Source organism: Camelina sativa, chromosome 15 (assembly GCF_030686135.1).
Source record: "Camelina sativa cultivar CO46 ecotype springtype chromosome 15, ASM3068613v1".
In the NCBI taxonomy this organism is placed as follows: domain Eukaryota; kingdom Viridiplantae; phylum Streptophyta; class Magnoliopsida; order Brassicales; family Brassicaceae; genus Camelina; species Camelina sativa.
This window is the reverse complement of record NC_141894.1, coordinates 19,842,960-19,857,366: the sequence shown is the minus strand read 5'-3', so window position 1 is coordinate 19,857,366 and position 14,407 is coordinate 19,842,960. Positions and strand designations below refer to the sequence as shown.

The window sequence follows — 14,407 nt, the reverse complement described above, 5'->3', positions numbered from 1 at the left end:
ATCATCTCTGTTGTTCTCTAGTAACCATGGATTAGTGAGTTTAGCATATTACAAACTACCGTAGCTTAAGAACCATGACAAGTGAGTTTTTAGTGTGTTGTTTAGTGAGTTTTAGTGTGTTATTTAGTGAGTTTCTCTAGTAATCAATAAAGTTATGTACTTGTGTAAGAAACGTCTCATGGATTAGTGAGTTTCTCTAGTAATCAATAAAGTTATGTACGTGTGTACTCATTTGTGTTATGCTGTGAGTGAGTTTCCGGTGTTATGCTGTGAGTGAGTGTTAGTTGTGTACTTGTGTAAGAAACGTCTCATGGATTTGTGTTGTGGTTTGCAGAACAAGTGATGAATGAATCAAATGATGAAGAAGAAGCTCCTAGTGGTGTTGTGGGACAACATCATCATCAAATGCATCACAATCTAGAATACTAGTAAGTTCTTCTGACTTTGTTAACTTATTCAGAATGGATTCAATCTGTACCCTGTAGGAGACTTGCTATATGTTGTTTATATTGGTTTTTGTATAGCTAAGGAGGTTTACTTATTTCTCTGTTATTTCTCTGTTTCATTTTTGCTGCTTATTGCTGAACCTCAACTTTTAGAGTGCTGTTGTATATATCTTTTCTCACCTCCTGTAGGTAAGCAAATGGTGTGCAAAACATTTAAATATGTCTGTAATGTCGATGGAGGAGTCTCAAGAGGAAGGGACTTGGTCTTTCAAATTCTCGATGCAGGTTATTGTTTATATTCATCCCACACTTATAATTCCGTTGGTAATCTGTCTGGAAGTCCCGACGGATACCCGACAGCTCGAAAAGAGTTCTCGGTTTAAGAATTTAAACGCATTTAACACGTGTTTTTAAATCCGTCGGAAAACCATCGGGTAAATATCAACAGATTACCGACAGATTTCCGATGGATTTAGGGTATAGGGTATAGAAATATGAAACTTTATAACTTAACACATTCACAAACACTATTTATCATGTTAGAAAGCACTTACAATCAGTTTTGGTCTATTATATGGCTATGAGTTGAAATTTTCAAATTTTAACATGATTTCATCATAAGTGTTTCTATATACACTTACAATGTTACTTAAGAGTTTGAATGTTGTGAATCTCTAAACAATAAAATGTTTTTTTTGTTGGTTTTTTTTTATGAAATAGATTTGGAAGCTATGATGTATACTTATTGTTATGGTAATTGAGTAGTAAAGATATTTTTCAAACTATATATGTAGTTTTTTGAACTTTTTTCATATATCCGTCGGGAAACTGTTGGTATAAAAAAAAATTAAATATAATTCTGTCAGGATTCTGTGGGATAAAAAAACAAATTTACCCCGGGAAATATTTTTCCCCAAATATTTTGGAATCTGCGGGAAGGTTTGATTAATATATTTTGTTAAATTACTTACCCTAAACTTCAAAAACCTTTCAGTGTCTTATGTCTCTCATTCTCAACCTAGTTATCACTTCTTCTTCCTCAACCCTAATAAGCTTCTTCCGCCGATTCACTTCTTGTGCTTCCCGTTTCTCCCTCTTTCTCTCTTCTAATTCAAAGATTCTGTTTCTCATATCCACCACAAACACTGAACTATGTAAGATTTATATCCTTTTATCTCAAATATGTTTGATTTGGGATTTGCAATGTTTGGGTTGAATTATGTTAGAGTAGGTGTTAATTATGTCAGATTAAGAAGTTGTTAGGTTGAAATAACTTTGATTTTGCGTTTTCCATGTTTAAGAATTGGGTAAAAGGAAACTTTTCCTAAATATAAAATGGGATCTGCTTAATTGATATATTTTTAAGATTCGGTTAATCTTTTATTATCTCTTTTGTTGTAGTTTTCATAATTGTAACATTAAGAGATTTGAGGCGATTTATATGGGTATGGTTGATCTTTTACTTACTTTTTTTTCACAGGGACTACGATACATATCGACGTTGCGTTAACCGCTCCACCCAAAACAGAGATGAACCCGGTGGTTCGGGGGCTAATGTTCAAACCCCCTCAACACAAAACTCGGGATCGCCTACAGCTGCCTCACCTCCCATCGTAATGACCATTGAGGATTTCATTTCTCAACCGGGACGAGAACTTATCCCAAAACTTCATCCAAACTACATCGGAGATGCTACATGGTAAATCTCAAACTCTAAAACACTTATGATTTCTTATTTTTTTTTGTCATTTCAGATCAAACTTTATAGGTTTGAGGCATCTGGAAACACATTAGCAAATCTCTAAACAGGATGATGTATGGACTCCTCAAAGAACCTTACAAAACATACTCATCAATGCCAAGTGATGACCGTGACCTTTGGTTGAAACAGTTTGCGGTAATACTACACTCTTTCAGGACATTATTTCTTCATTGGCAAGCTTAATATGTATACATATAGAGATGATCATGTAGTATTAAAAGATGTTGCAATCAGACTAATCATCTCTTTTACTCTTGTAGCAAGATTTTAACTGGGAGCCACAACTAACATCTAGAGTTCGTCGAGAGTTTGACAAAGAGGCAGCCACTCAATATTCCAACACTTTATGTGAGTGGAAGAAAAAGTGGAAGAAAGGAGAAACTCCAAAGGGAATAAACGAGAAGGTGTATGAAGGGTTGCAAGAGTATTGGGCACAATCCAAGACAAAGGAAACTGCTACCCAGAAATCTCATAACCGGAATAGCACTAGAGGTGGCAAAGGGAGAGCAACTCACAATTCTGGGTCAACAAGCCACTATACCCGTGGAAAACAACTTGTAAGTTTTTTTTAACATGTTTCGACATTTTGTAGATCAAAACTTAACTTCATCTTTGGATTAAAACATCTTGATTTGTTTTGAAGACTAAAAGAGATGGTGTTCCTCCTGATTACTTAACGTTAATGGAAGACACCCACACCAACAAGAAGACCAAGCAAATTCAAGACCCCTTAGCTAAGGAAGTGATTGAAAATTCTCGTAAGAGGATGGAGGAGTTTAGATTATCCCAACCTTCAGCCGATGGTGATGGCTTACCAACACCAATCCCAGCTGAGATGATTAACCAATTCGTTCTTGAGGTGATCACACTTTGATTCAAATTGTTTTTTTGCTTATGATTCTTTATACGTTCATTTTGTTCTAATTGTTCTAAATTTCAGGAAACCCCACAAACCAAGGGGCGAATCTTTGGATTAGGAAAGGTGGCAAAAAGACTTCGTACTTCTTCATCACCAATATATGAGCGTGATCCAGAACTTCTTCGAGTCCTCCAAGAAAAAGATGAACGTATTGAAGCTCTTGAAAAGATGATGGAAAAAGAGAATGAGAAGAACAAGCTGAGAGATGAGTAGCTTGTATCATTCATGGCAGAGATGCGATCAAAGTTCCCTGTAAATTCAAGCTCTTAGACCTAGTTTCACAAGATCAAATTCAACATAATCTTTTTCTTTTTGTTTTTTGGGATGATTTGTGATATTATATTTTGGAGTTCTACTTTTATGAATATAAATGTTATTACCTAATTAATAATTTAAATATTGAATTTAAATATTGAATTTAAATATTGAATTTAAATATTTAAATTTATGAATTTAAATATTTATCTAATTAGTATATTAAATATTTTCAAAATACTAATATTAAACATTAACCATCCGTCGGGATTCCGTCGATAATCCGTCGAGATTTCGTTGAGATTCCGTTGGCAAAAACAGAGAAAAACAGAGCAATAAATAATTTAATTGTCGGAAATCCGTCGGTAACCTCTGTCGGTAGACCATCGGGAATGAAACCGTCGGGAAATCCGTCGTAAACTTATTGACGGGTTCTCGACAGCCACATCTCAACGACAATATCTGTCGCCATTTTGTCGGGAACAGGAGTCGTTGGTTATCCGTCGGAATAATCTGCCGTCAGAAATTTGTCGGATATCTGTTGGATGTACTAACGATCTAGAACCGACGGACTGATGTCGTCGGGAGTCCGTCGGTCTAGGTTGTTCCCGACGGTTTACAGATAGATATGGCCGTCGGTTTGCGGTTATTTTCTTGTAGTGTGATGCATGCGGTCATTATATTGTAGGGTTCAAAAAAAAAGAGATTTGATACATTGTGGGTTGAAACAAAATATTTGTTCTTATATATATCGTGATAAATTGTAGCCAGATCATCAAAATCGTAAATCAAATTGTGTTGTGTTCGATATTGTCAGAAATAGAGTCGCATGGCCTAAACAATATATTAGATCATCTCCAATTCTCCATGGCCAGTAACAAAATAATATATTTTATTTATTTTCTTTAAATATTACTAGGACTCAGACCCGTGATATTGCGGGAATTATTTCAAAGAAAAAAGTTAAATTTATATTTAGAATCATATATTATAAAATTATTTGAAAGTAATAACATAGTTTGAAAATATATGATAAAAATAAAGTTAAAAATTATCTAAAAAAAGAAAAATAATAAATAGAACTAAAACTACATAAATATTAAACATACAGTATATAACTACAATTTTAAAAAACTTATATTAAAAAAAATATTATGGTAAAAAGACACAACTCTAAGTTCAAAATTATTAAATGAAAAGGCATAATAGAGGCAACATTATCAATTCTTTTGTATGTATTATAAGTATAAGATATTTTACAAAAAAATTATAGTAGAGAGTATAAGTATCATAACATTTATTGTTATTTATATGACTAATAAACATATATTATGACGAAGTGATCCTAAGTGAAAGTATCAAACAAAAAATTATAATAAGTAAATACAACTTTCTGATAAAATAAATTTTAAAGTAAAATAAATTTCATCTTGGGTGAAAATTTATCAACAAAAAATTAGGAAAAAAATACACAACTTCTAAAAATCAAATATTGAATAGTTAAATTTATAGAAAGACATTTTATGAAGACTTAAGATAAATAAACACAACTTTAAGTTACATAATTAAAGTTGATTAAATATTTCTATTACTATAATCATTTCTAAAATCATTAGTTACATTATAGAATAATGTTGGATATTGGATATTAAAGTTCATATTATTTAGTTTCAGCATGAAACGAAAATTTTGTGTCAGCTAATAATGATTTAATTATTGAATAGTTAAATTTGTAAAAAGACATTTTATGAAGACTTAAGATAAATAAACACAACTTTAAGTTACATAATTAAAGTTGATTAAATATTTCTATTAATATAATCATTTCTAAAATCTTTAGTTACATTACAGAATAATGTTGGAAATTGGATATTAAAGTTCATATTATTTAGTTTTAGCATGAAACGAAAACTTTGTGTCAGCTAACAATGATTTAATTATTAGTTATCTAATAAAAGACAAATAGTTCAAAATACATAAACATTTAGATAAATATAACTATTGGAACGAAAAGTTGTGAATAAGATATGGTGAAAAGACACAACTCTACACTGAACAAACACAACCGTTTGATTTTTTTACGGTAAAAGACACAATTCTACAATAACCAGACACAACTGTATGATTTTTTAAAAAAAAATATTAAAAATTTTGATTTAATTATTCAAACTTTGTGTCAGCTAACAATGATTTAATTATTAGTTATCTAAAAAGAGAAAAATAGTTCAAAATACATAAACATTTAGATATATATAACTATTGGAACGAAAAAGTTTGAATAAGATATGGTGAAAAGACACAACTCTACACTGAACAAACGCAACCGTATGATTTTTTTTACTATAAAAAACACAATTCTACAATGAACAAACACAACTGTATAATTTTTAAAAAATAAATATTAAAAATTTTGATTTAATTATTAGTTATCTTATAAGAGACAAATAGTTCAAAAGACATAAACATTTAGATAAATATAACTGTTGGAACGAAAAGTTGTGAATAAGATATGGTGAAAAGACACAACTCTACACTGAACAAACGCAACCGTATGATTTTTTTTATGGTAAAAAACACAACTCTCAATGAACAGACGCAACTGTATGATTTTTTAAAAATAAATATTAAAAAATTATTTCACGAAAAGGTACGACGAAAAATCGCAACTATTATTGGCATTTATTCAGATTGCTATTATTATAGATTTCTAAAATCTTTAGTTACATTATAGAATAATGTTGGATATTGGATATTAAAGTTCATATTATTTAGTTTCAGCATGAAACGAAAACTTTGTGTCAGCAAACAATGATTTAATTATTAGTTATCTAATAAGAGACAAATAGTTCGAAAGACATTGTAGCATCCGTGTTCCGGGAATAGAGTTTGGGTTATGTTGAGTAAACCAAAAGCGTGGATTTTAATTAATTTTGGTTTAATTAAATCCTGGTTTATTCTAATTAAACCAAAAAGCCTATTTCTTTCTCAACTCACGCCTCCTCTCATGCTTTTGTGTTTTGGTCGACATTTTCATCTGAGAGAGGGAGAGGAAGACAGTTAAGTGTTGGTTATTTGGTTCAAAGGAGAAAGAGAATGAGAAGAAGCTTTTTCCTTAGTGTTAAGAGAGAAACAGAACTGTCAGGGTTTGGGAGAAGGAGGATTCGATTGGTCAAATCATTTTGAAAGGTACTGATTTTTGGTATGGTTGTAGATAAGAAATTTTCGTACACTCGCCTTTTTACAGAAGTGAATTTGGGTTAATATTCTAGGAGATATTGGCAGTTTCGTGGGGCGTTTCTTCTCATTCGCGGATTGAGACCAGTGGGTGTTACGGGATCGATTGTGGTTTCATCTGAGATCCGATCGTGCTGAAATTTTGGGCGAAGCTTCTGGACGTATAGACCTTGCTTTTCACCGGAGGGATTAGAAAGTTAACGGTTCGTTTTTATTTCGTGGTTTCACTTGTGAGGTTGTTCTTTTCTGTTTTTTCTGGCAGTTTGTTTTCAATATTTGTTTGTTGTTGTGATTGGTTGTAGGAACAAGTTTGGTTGTTTTTGGATATTGGAAAGCCTCTCATTTGGTTGTATTTAGTTTTGTGAATCACTTGTTAAGGTAAGTGCAGGACCATGGCTTATCTAAGCTGGAGATTTCTCTAATCTGCTTGTTTATGTGTTGTTTGACTTGTTAATTGTTGATTGTTGATTGATGATTGTTGGTTGATGGTTAGAGATGTCTCTATTGCTTGTGTGTATAGCTCAGTAGATGGGAGGATTGCCTTACTGAGTGTTTATTAAATACTCATGCATTGCAATATGTGTTTGTGGTGCAGGTAAAGGCAAAGTGTGATCGTGAAATCATGGCGATGAAAAGGAGGATGTTCTAGTGGTTTGTTTGGTTGTCTGGCTTCTGTTAGGTTGCTAGAGTGGAGTCCTAGAATGTTGTTTAGGATTGTTGGTTCTTTGGATGTTGTTTGGATCATTAGTTTATGATTATAATTAATATTGGCTATTTATATTTATTGGATATTGGTAATGTTTACCGCTGACAATTGTGATTGTGGTTAGGTGGCTAGTGTGTATGGGACCACTAGTTGTAGTTTATTATTATATTATATTCTATATTTATTATTTATTATTAAAAAAAAAATGTCGGTCTTTTCATTTTAGTATCAGAGCCCTTACGGTTCTAGGTTTGGGTTCGCTAGGTTTCTGTTGTGATATTTTGGATTGCATGCATTGATTGATTATGTGAGTTAGTCAATTGTGTGTGGCATGGAGTCCTAGAACATCCTCTTCAAGCCTTCAGTGAGATTCCACGGTGAGTTATTGTTATGTTTCTTTGTGTGGTATTGATTTGTTTTCTGCTTGTTAGCCTCCGTTCTTGGAAGATCAGTGGATAAGGTGTTTGAGTTGTTGGTCGTGGACGAGGACGTGTTCGTGGTCATTGTCGGGTGGGTCCCGAGGCCAGCGAGTGTGTGGTCCAGAGTTCCACGAGGAGGTACATCAAAGGGTCGCAAGCGTATCAGGAGGGACCAGAGGGGGTTAGCCGGTGAGCGTGCCGGGGGTTCTGGGAACCCAGGTGTGGGGTTGCAGCAGGTGGAGCCCAGGGTCGAGATGATCGCTTGGCGGATCTGTTGGCGTGCTGTTGGAGCGGTTACCGAGAGGGGTACCAGTGTAGGCTCTAGTTGTACCGCATGTGGCGGGGTGCAGCCGAGGGCTGTGGATGTTGAGGACTTTCCACCTTATGTTAAGAGGATGGAGCGGTTGTAGATGACTGGTATCTCAAGAGGTATCAGACCTAGAGAGGCGGATAGGTGGACATATGCAGTTGGAGCAGATATTTCTCTGTTTGGGGGTTAATCCAGTTGGATATTAGAAGTTTAGTGGGCAGGTGTAACATTGCAATGTTATACTCGGACCACAGGAGGTACTTTGTGTCGAGAGATGTTTATAGTCGTTAAGGATTGTTGCTCCTAAGGGAATGGTGATTCCCCTGAATAGCGATAGCTAGAGGGGCTGAGGGCTCCGAGAGTGGCAGAGGGGATAATAATCCCCTGAGGGCATGAGTAGTTCCCCTGATACCGAGATCTTGAGGATTGTGGTCCAAGAGTGAAACGGTATAACTCGAAGACGCTGGTCTAAGAGTAAGATCGGTATGGCTCAAAGGTTGCGACCTAAGAGAGGAAGAGTTGGGAGCAAGCAATGTATAGAACGTGAGTATGAACATAACGACGGAATGTAGACCTCGAGAGTGATGATGGTTTAATCTAGGATTTTAGGATTATGTTGGCCGGTGGGCCAGGGTTTTATGACCAGAGTGGTCAAGAATGTGTGGCTGATGTGCCAGGATTGAGTGGCCGGTGGTGCTGGAGTCCCGGGAAGGAGAGCTGCAGCAGATATGAGCCGGTAAGGGCATGGTTGCCAGGTACATAAGATTCACGAGAAGCCTTCATGGCAGGATAAACTAATCATTGCGATGATGGTGGATGAAGTTCATTGGAGATGGACAGGATTACTAGATTTAAGGTTTTGGTAAGCTTGCTGGGGGGGGGGGAAACAAGTCAAGTAGGTTAAGTTAGCGGTCTGCAAAGCATTTGATACAATGAATCGGAATATGCGAACGTATGGTACTTGTTTGTTTTATTACGCTCGTATTGATGATTTGTTGTGGAGAATAGCTAAGCGGAAAGCTAATTTTGGATTAATCTATCTTGTGGAAGTTTTCCCTAAGAAACAAGTTACTAGAGGTTCTTGGACGAACAAGAGGGTTGACATTCAGGTGGCTTCGAGTTGATGTCGGCATACTTGAGTGTTTGTTTGGCAGAGCTGAAGAAGCAGCTAGAGGATTTGTAAGAGATTCATCCGTCCTAGTGTATCATTGTGGGGAGTTTCCGGTTGTGCATTGATTATTGGGGTTTGAACCGGGTCACTCTGAAGAACAAGTACCCTCTTCCTAGGATCGATGAGTTGTTGGATCAGTTGAGGGGTGCTACTTGGTTCTCTAAGGTAGATCTGGCGTCGGGTTATCATCGGATACCGATAGATGAGGCAGATGTGAGAAAGACAGCTTTCAGGATGAGGTATGGGCATTATGAGTTCGTGGAGATGCCTTTTTGGGTTGACTAACGTACCAACAGCGTTTATGAGATTGATGAACAGTGTGTTTCAGGAGTTTCTGGATGTGTCTGTCATCATTTTCATCGACGATATCCTGGTATTTTCTAAGAGTCCTAAGGAGTATGCAGTGAATTTGAGGGCAGTTCTGGAGAAGCTGCGGGAGCAGAAGTTGTTTGCTAAGTTGAGCAAGTGTAGTTTTTGGCAGCGTGAGATGGGGTTCTCTGGGTCACATTGTTTCTGCAGAGTGAGTTTCTGTAGATCTGGAGAAGATTCAGGCTATCAGGGATTGGCCTAGACTACAGAATGTCACTGAGATCAGGAATTTTCTTGGTTTGACAGGTTACTACAGGACCAGGAGATGAAGTCTCTGGTAGGAGAGATCAGTGCGTTGAGCTTGTGTGCGGTTTCTCGAGAGCCATTGGGTTAGGAGGCGGCTTATGGAGCGGATCTTCTAAGCAGGGTGTGGTTGGCTCAGGAGAAGAATTTGGGGCTGGTGAATGTCTTTAAGGATATTGATTCAAAGTATCAGGTCTCAGCTAATGGTACTATCTTGGTGCGCGGTCGGATTTGTGTGCCCAAGGATGAGGATTTGAGATAGGAGATCTTGAGGGAGGCTCATGCGAGCATGTTTTCTATTCATCCAGGAGCGACTAAGATGTACCGTGATCTCAAGAGGTACTATCATTAGGTCGGGATGAAGAAGGTTATAGCTAGTTGGGTCGCGAGGTGCGACGTGTGTCAGCTGGTGAAGGCTGAGCATCAGGTTCCAAGCGGATTACTAAAGAGTCTATCCATTCCAGAGTGGAAGTGGGATATGATCACTATGAATTTTGTAGTAGGATTGCTAGTGTCACGGACCTTTGATGCTATTTGGGTCATTGTGGACCGGTTGACTAAGTCAGCACATTTTCTGGCCATTAAGAAGACTGATGGAGCAGCGGTCTTAGCTAAGAAGTATGTGAGGGAGATAGTCAGATTGCATGGGGTGCCGGTGAGCATTGTGTCTGATAGGGATTCTAAGTTCACTTCGGTGTTCTGGAAGGCATTTCAGGCAGAGATGGGCACTAAGGTGCATATGAGTACAGCTTATCATCTCCAGACAGATGGATAGTCTGAGAGGACGATCCAGACGCTGGAGGATTTGCTGAATTTGTGTGTGTTGGATTGGGTGGCCATTGGGCGGATCACCTGAACCTGGTAGAGTTTGCTTACAACAACAGTTATCAGCCGAGTATTAAGATGGCTCCTTATGAGGCTTTGTATGGGAGACCATGTCGTACACCGTTATGCTGGACTCAGGTGGGGGAGAGGAGCATGTTTGGTGCTAGTTTTGTTCAGGAGACCTCAAAGAAGATTCGGGTTCTCAAGCTGAACATGAAGGAGGCTTAGGAGAGGCAGAGAAGTTATGCTGATAAGAGGAGGAGAGATCTTGAGTTTCTGGTAGGAGACAGAGTGTACCTCAAGATGGCCATGTTGCGGGTCCGAACAGGTCATTGTCAGAGACTAAGTTGAGTCCGAGGTATATAGGCCATTCAGAGTGATTGAGCGGGTTAGACCAGTGGCATATAGACTGGAGTTACCCGAGGTTATGCGTGCATTCCATAAGGTTTTCCATGTGTCTATGTTGCGGAAGTGTCTCCGTGAGGGTGAGCAGGTGTTAGCTAAGATTCTTGAGGATCTTCAGCCTAACATGACATTGGAGGCGAGACTAGTGAGGGTTCTCGAGAGGAGGATCAAGGAACTTTGGAGGAAGAAGATTCCTTTGATGAGAGTCCTGTGGGACTGTGATGGTGTTGAGGAGCAGATTTGGGAACCTGAGGCGAAGATGAAGGCAAGGTTTAAGAAGTGGTATGAGAAGCAAGCCGCGACTTGAACTTGTCTAGCTAGGTCCCATCTGTAATCCGTGGCTGGAGCGGGAATGGAGTATTCCAGCCCATCTCTCTTGTTACTGGTCGCTTAGGGTGGTTGGTTGTGCGACTCAGTAACAAGATGGGGTGGTGCTCGGGGTACAAAGTTTCCGTGAGGCGAGGTTTTGGAGGAAAGTTTTCCTGGAATAGAAGTTTCCAAAAGTGGAAAGTTTCCAAAAATGGAAAGTGCTAAATATGGAAAGTTTTACGGGAGTTAGAATTTGTCCATTTTAGCGGTGGAGAGCCTTGGAAGGTCTTGTGTGGCCTTAGTGGTGGACTTTTGAGTCAGTGTGCCCATGTGTGGCGGTCTTTTTAGACATTGTGTAGCCTTTGTGGCGGGCTGTTTAGCCGTGTGTGGCCTTTGTGGCGGGCTGTTTAGCCATTGTGTGGCCTTTGTGGTGGGCTGTTTAGCTAATTATTTGGCCTTTGTGGCAGGCTGTTTAGTCAGAGTGTCTTTGTGACGGTCCTTCGGGACAGATGGTCTTTGTGACGGTCCTTTAGGACAGATGGTCTTTGTGACGGTCCTTCGGGACGAGTGGCCTTGGTGGCGGTCCTCTTTAGGACATTTGTTTGGCCTTGGTGGCGGTCCTCTTTAGGACATTTGTTTGGCCTTTGTGGCGGCCCTTGTGGCATGTATATGATCCTTGTGTGGTCATGAGGTATTCCAGTGAGGGGATATGTGGTTGGTAGGACATTTAGATGTTTTACGCGAGCCACGGGAAGGAAACCTGGATAGGGATAGGACTTAGACGTGTTCAGAATCGTTTGCTCGCGACTCTTGGGGGACCTTGGTTCTCCTAGTACTGGCATAGTCGGAGACTTTGTGACTTGGGAGTATGGTTGGTATATCGACTTCGGATGACGATCCGGAGGCGTGCTGTAGGGTGACGACCCGAGAGACGAGTTTGGATTTTTCCTTATATATATTATGGCATGCGGGTTTAGGCCCGATGAGGAGCCAACATTTGGCATGCAGACTTAGGTCTGATGAGGAGCCAATAAAAACTCAAGGTTTAGGCCTATGAGTAAAGGAAAGTCCAAAAAGTCAAGAGCAAATGACGCCTGGAGCGTGAGTCTATCGCCTAGAGGTGACCTTCTGTAGCTCGGTCCCAGGAGTGCGGGCCGTGGAGACGGTTGCACGGGAGTCCTTAACTGATGGTTGTTCGAGATTCGAGGACGAATCTATGTTGGTGGGGGAGAATTGTAACATCCGTGTTCCGGGAATAGAGTTTGGGTTATGTTGAGTAAACCAAAAGAGTGGATTTTAATTAATTTTGGTTTAATTAAATCCTGGTTTAATCTAATTAAACCAAAAAGTCCTAATTTCTTTCTCAACTCACGCCTCCTCTCATGCTTTTGTGTTTTGGTCGACATTTTCATCTGAGAGAGGGAGAGAAAGACAGTTAAGTGTTGGTTATTTGGTGCAAAGGAGAAAGAGAAGGAGAACAAGCTTTTTCCTTAGTGTTAAGAGAGAAACAGAACTGTCAGGATTTGGTAGAAGGAGGATTCGACTGGTCAAATCGTTTTGAAAGGTACTGTTTTTTGGTATGGTTGTATCTAAGAGATTTTCGTACACTCGCATTTTTACAGAAGTGAATTTGGGTTAATATTCTAGGAGATATTGGCAGTTTCGTGGGGCGTTTCTTCTCATTCGCGAATTGAGACCAGCGGGTGTTACGGGATCGATTGTGGTTTCATCTGAGATCCGATCGTGCTGAAATTTTGGGCGAAGCTTCTGGACGTATAGACCTTGCTTTTCACCGGAGGGATTAGAAAGTTAACGGTTCGTTTTGATTTCGTGTTTTCACTTGTGAGGTTGTTCTTTTCTGTTTTTTCTGGCAGTTTGTTTTCAATATTTGTTTGTTGTTGTGATTGGTTGTAGGAACAAGTTTGGTTGTTCTTGGATATTGGAAAGCCTCTCATTTGGTTGTATTTAGTTTTGTGAATTACTTGTTAAGGTAAGTGCATGACCATGACTTATCTAAGCTGGAGATTTCTCTAATCTGCTTGTTTATGTGTGGTTTGGCTTGTTGATTGTTGATTGATGATTGTTGGTTGATGGTTAGAGATGTCTCTATTGCTTGTGTGTATAGCCCAGTAGATGAGAAGATTTTCTTACTGAGTGTTTATTAAATACTCATGCATTGCAATATGTGTTTGTGGTGCAGGTAAAGGCAAAGTGTGACCGTGGAATCAGGGCGATGAAGAGGAGGATGTTCTAGTGGTTTGTTTGGTTGTTTGGCTTCTGTTAGGTTGCTAGATTGGAGTCCTAGAATGTTGTTTAGGATTGCTGGTTTTTTGGATGTTGTTTGGATCATTAGTTTATGATTAAAATTAATATTGGCTATTTATATTTATTAGATATTGGTAATGTTTTCCGCTGATGATTGTGATTGTGGTTAGGTGGCTAGTGTGTATGGGACCACTAGTTGTAGTTTATTATTATATTATATTCTATATTTTTTATTTATTATTAAAAAAAAAAGGTCGGTCTTTTCAGACATAAACATTTAGATAAATATAACTATTAGAACAAAAAGTTGTAAATAAACTATGGTGAAAAGACACAACTCTACACTGAACAGACGCAACCGTATGAACAAACACTGTATGATTATTTAAAATTTTGATTTAATTATTAGTTATCTAATAAGAGACAAATAGTTCAAAAGACATAAACATGTAGATAAATATAACTATTGGAACGAAAAGTTGTGAATAAGATATGGTGAAAAGACACAACTTTACACTGAACAGACGCAACCATATGATTTTTTTTTACGGTAAAAAATACAACTCTACAATGAATAGACGCAACTGTATGATTTTTAAAATATATATATAAAAAATTATTTCACGAAAAGGTACGACGAAAAATCGCATATGTTATTGGAATTTATTCAGATTGTTATTATTATATAGATTATATTTTTAAATAATAGATTTGTAAAAAAAAATTAACTAATCATAAACTGCTATACGTCAAAGAAACGATTCTTACG

The 14,407-nt window shown here is 37.8% G+C and overlaps 1 long non-coding RNA gene across 4 annotated transcripts; it reads left to right on the top strand.

The window, feature by feature from the left end:
• Nucleotides 1-6,388: 6,388 nt before the first annotated feature.
• On the top strand, nt 6,389-13,787 carry LOC147926890 (uncharacterized). Of its 4 annotated transcripts, none has more exons than XR_015581731.1 (6): nt 6,389-6,568; nt 6,652-6,819; nt 6,919-6,994; nt 7,212-13,188; nt 13,288-13,363; nt 13,574-13,787. It is a non-coding gene; the product is annotated as an uncharacterized LOC147926890 (long non-coding RNA). The 4 variants fall into 4 exon arrangements; XR_015581734.1 differs by having other exon boundaries at nt 6,408-6,568; nt 6,665-6,819; XR_015581733.1 differs by lacking the exon at nt 6,919-6,994 and having other exon boundaries at nt 6,408-6,568.
• Nucleotides 13,788-14,407: the final 620 nt, after the last annotated feature.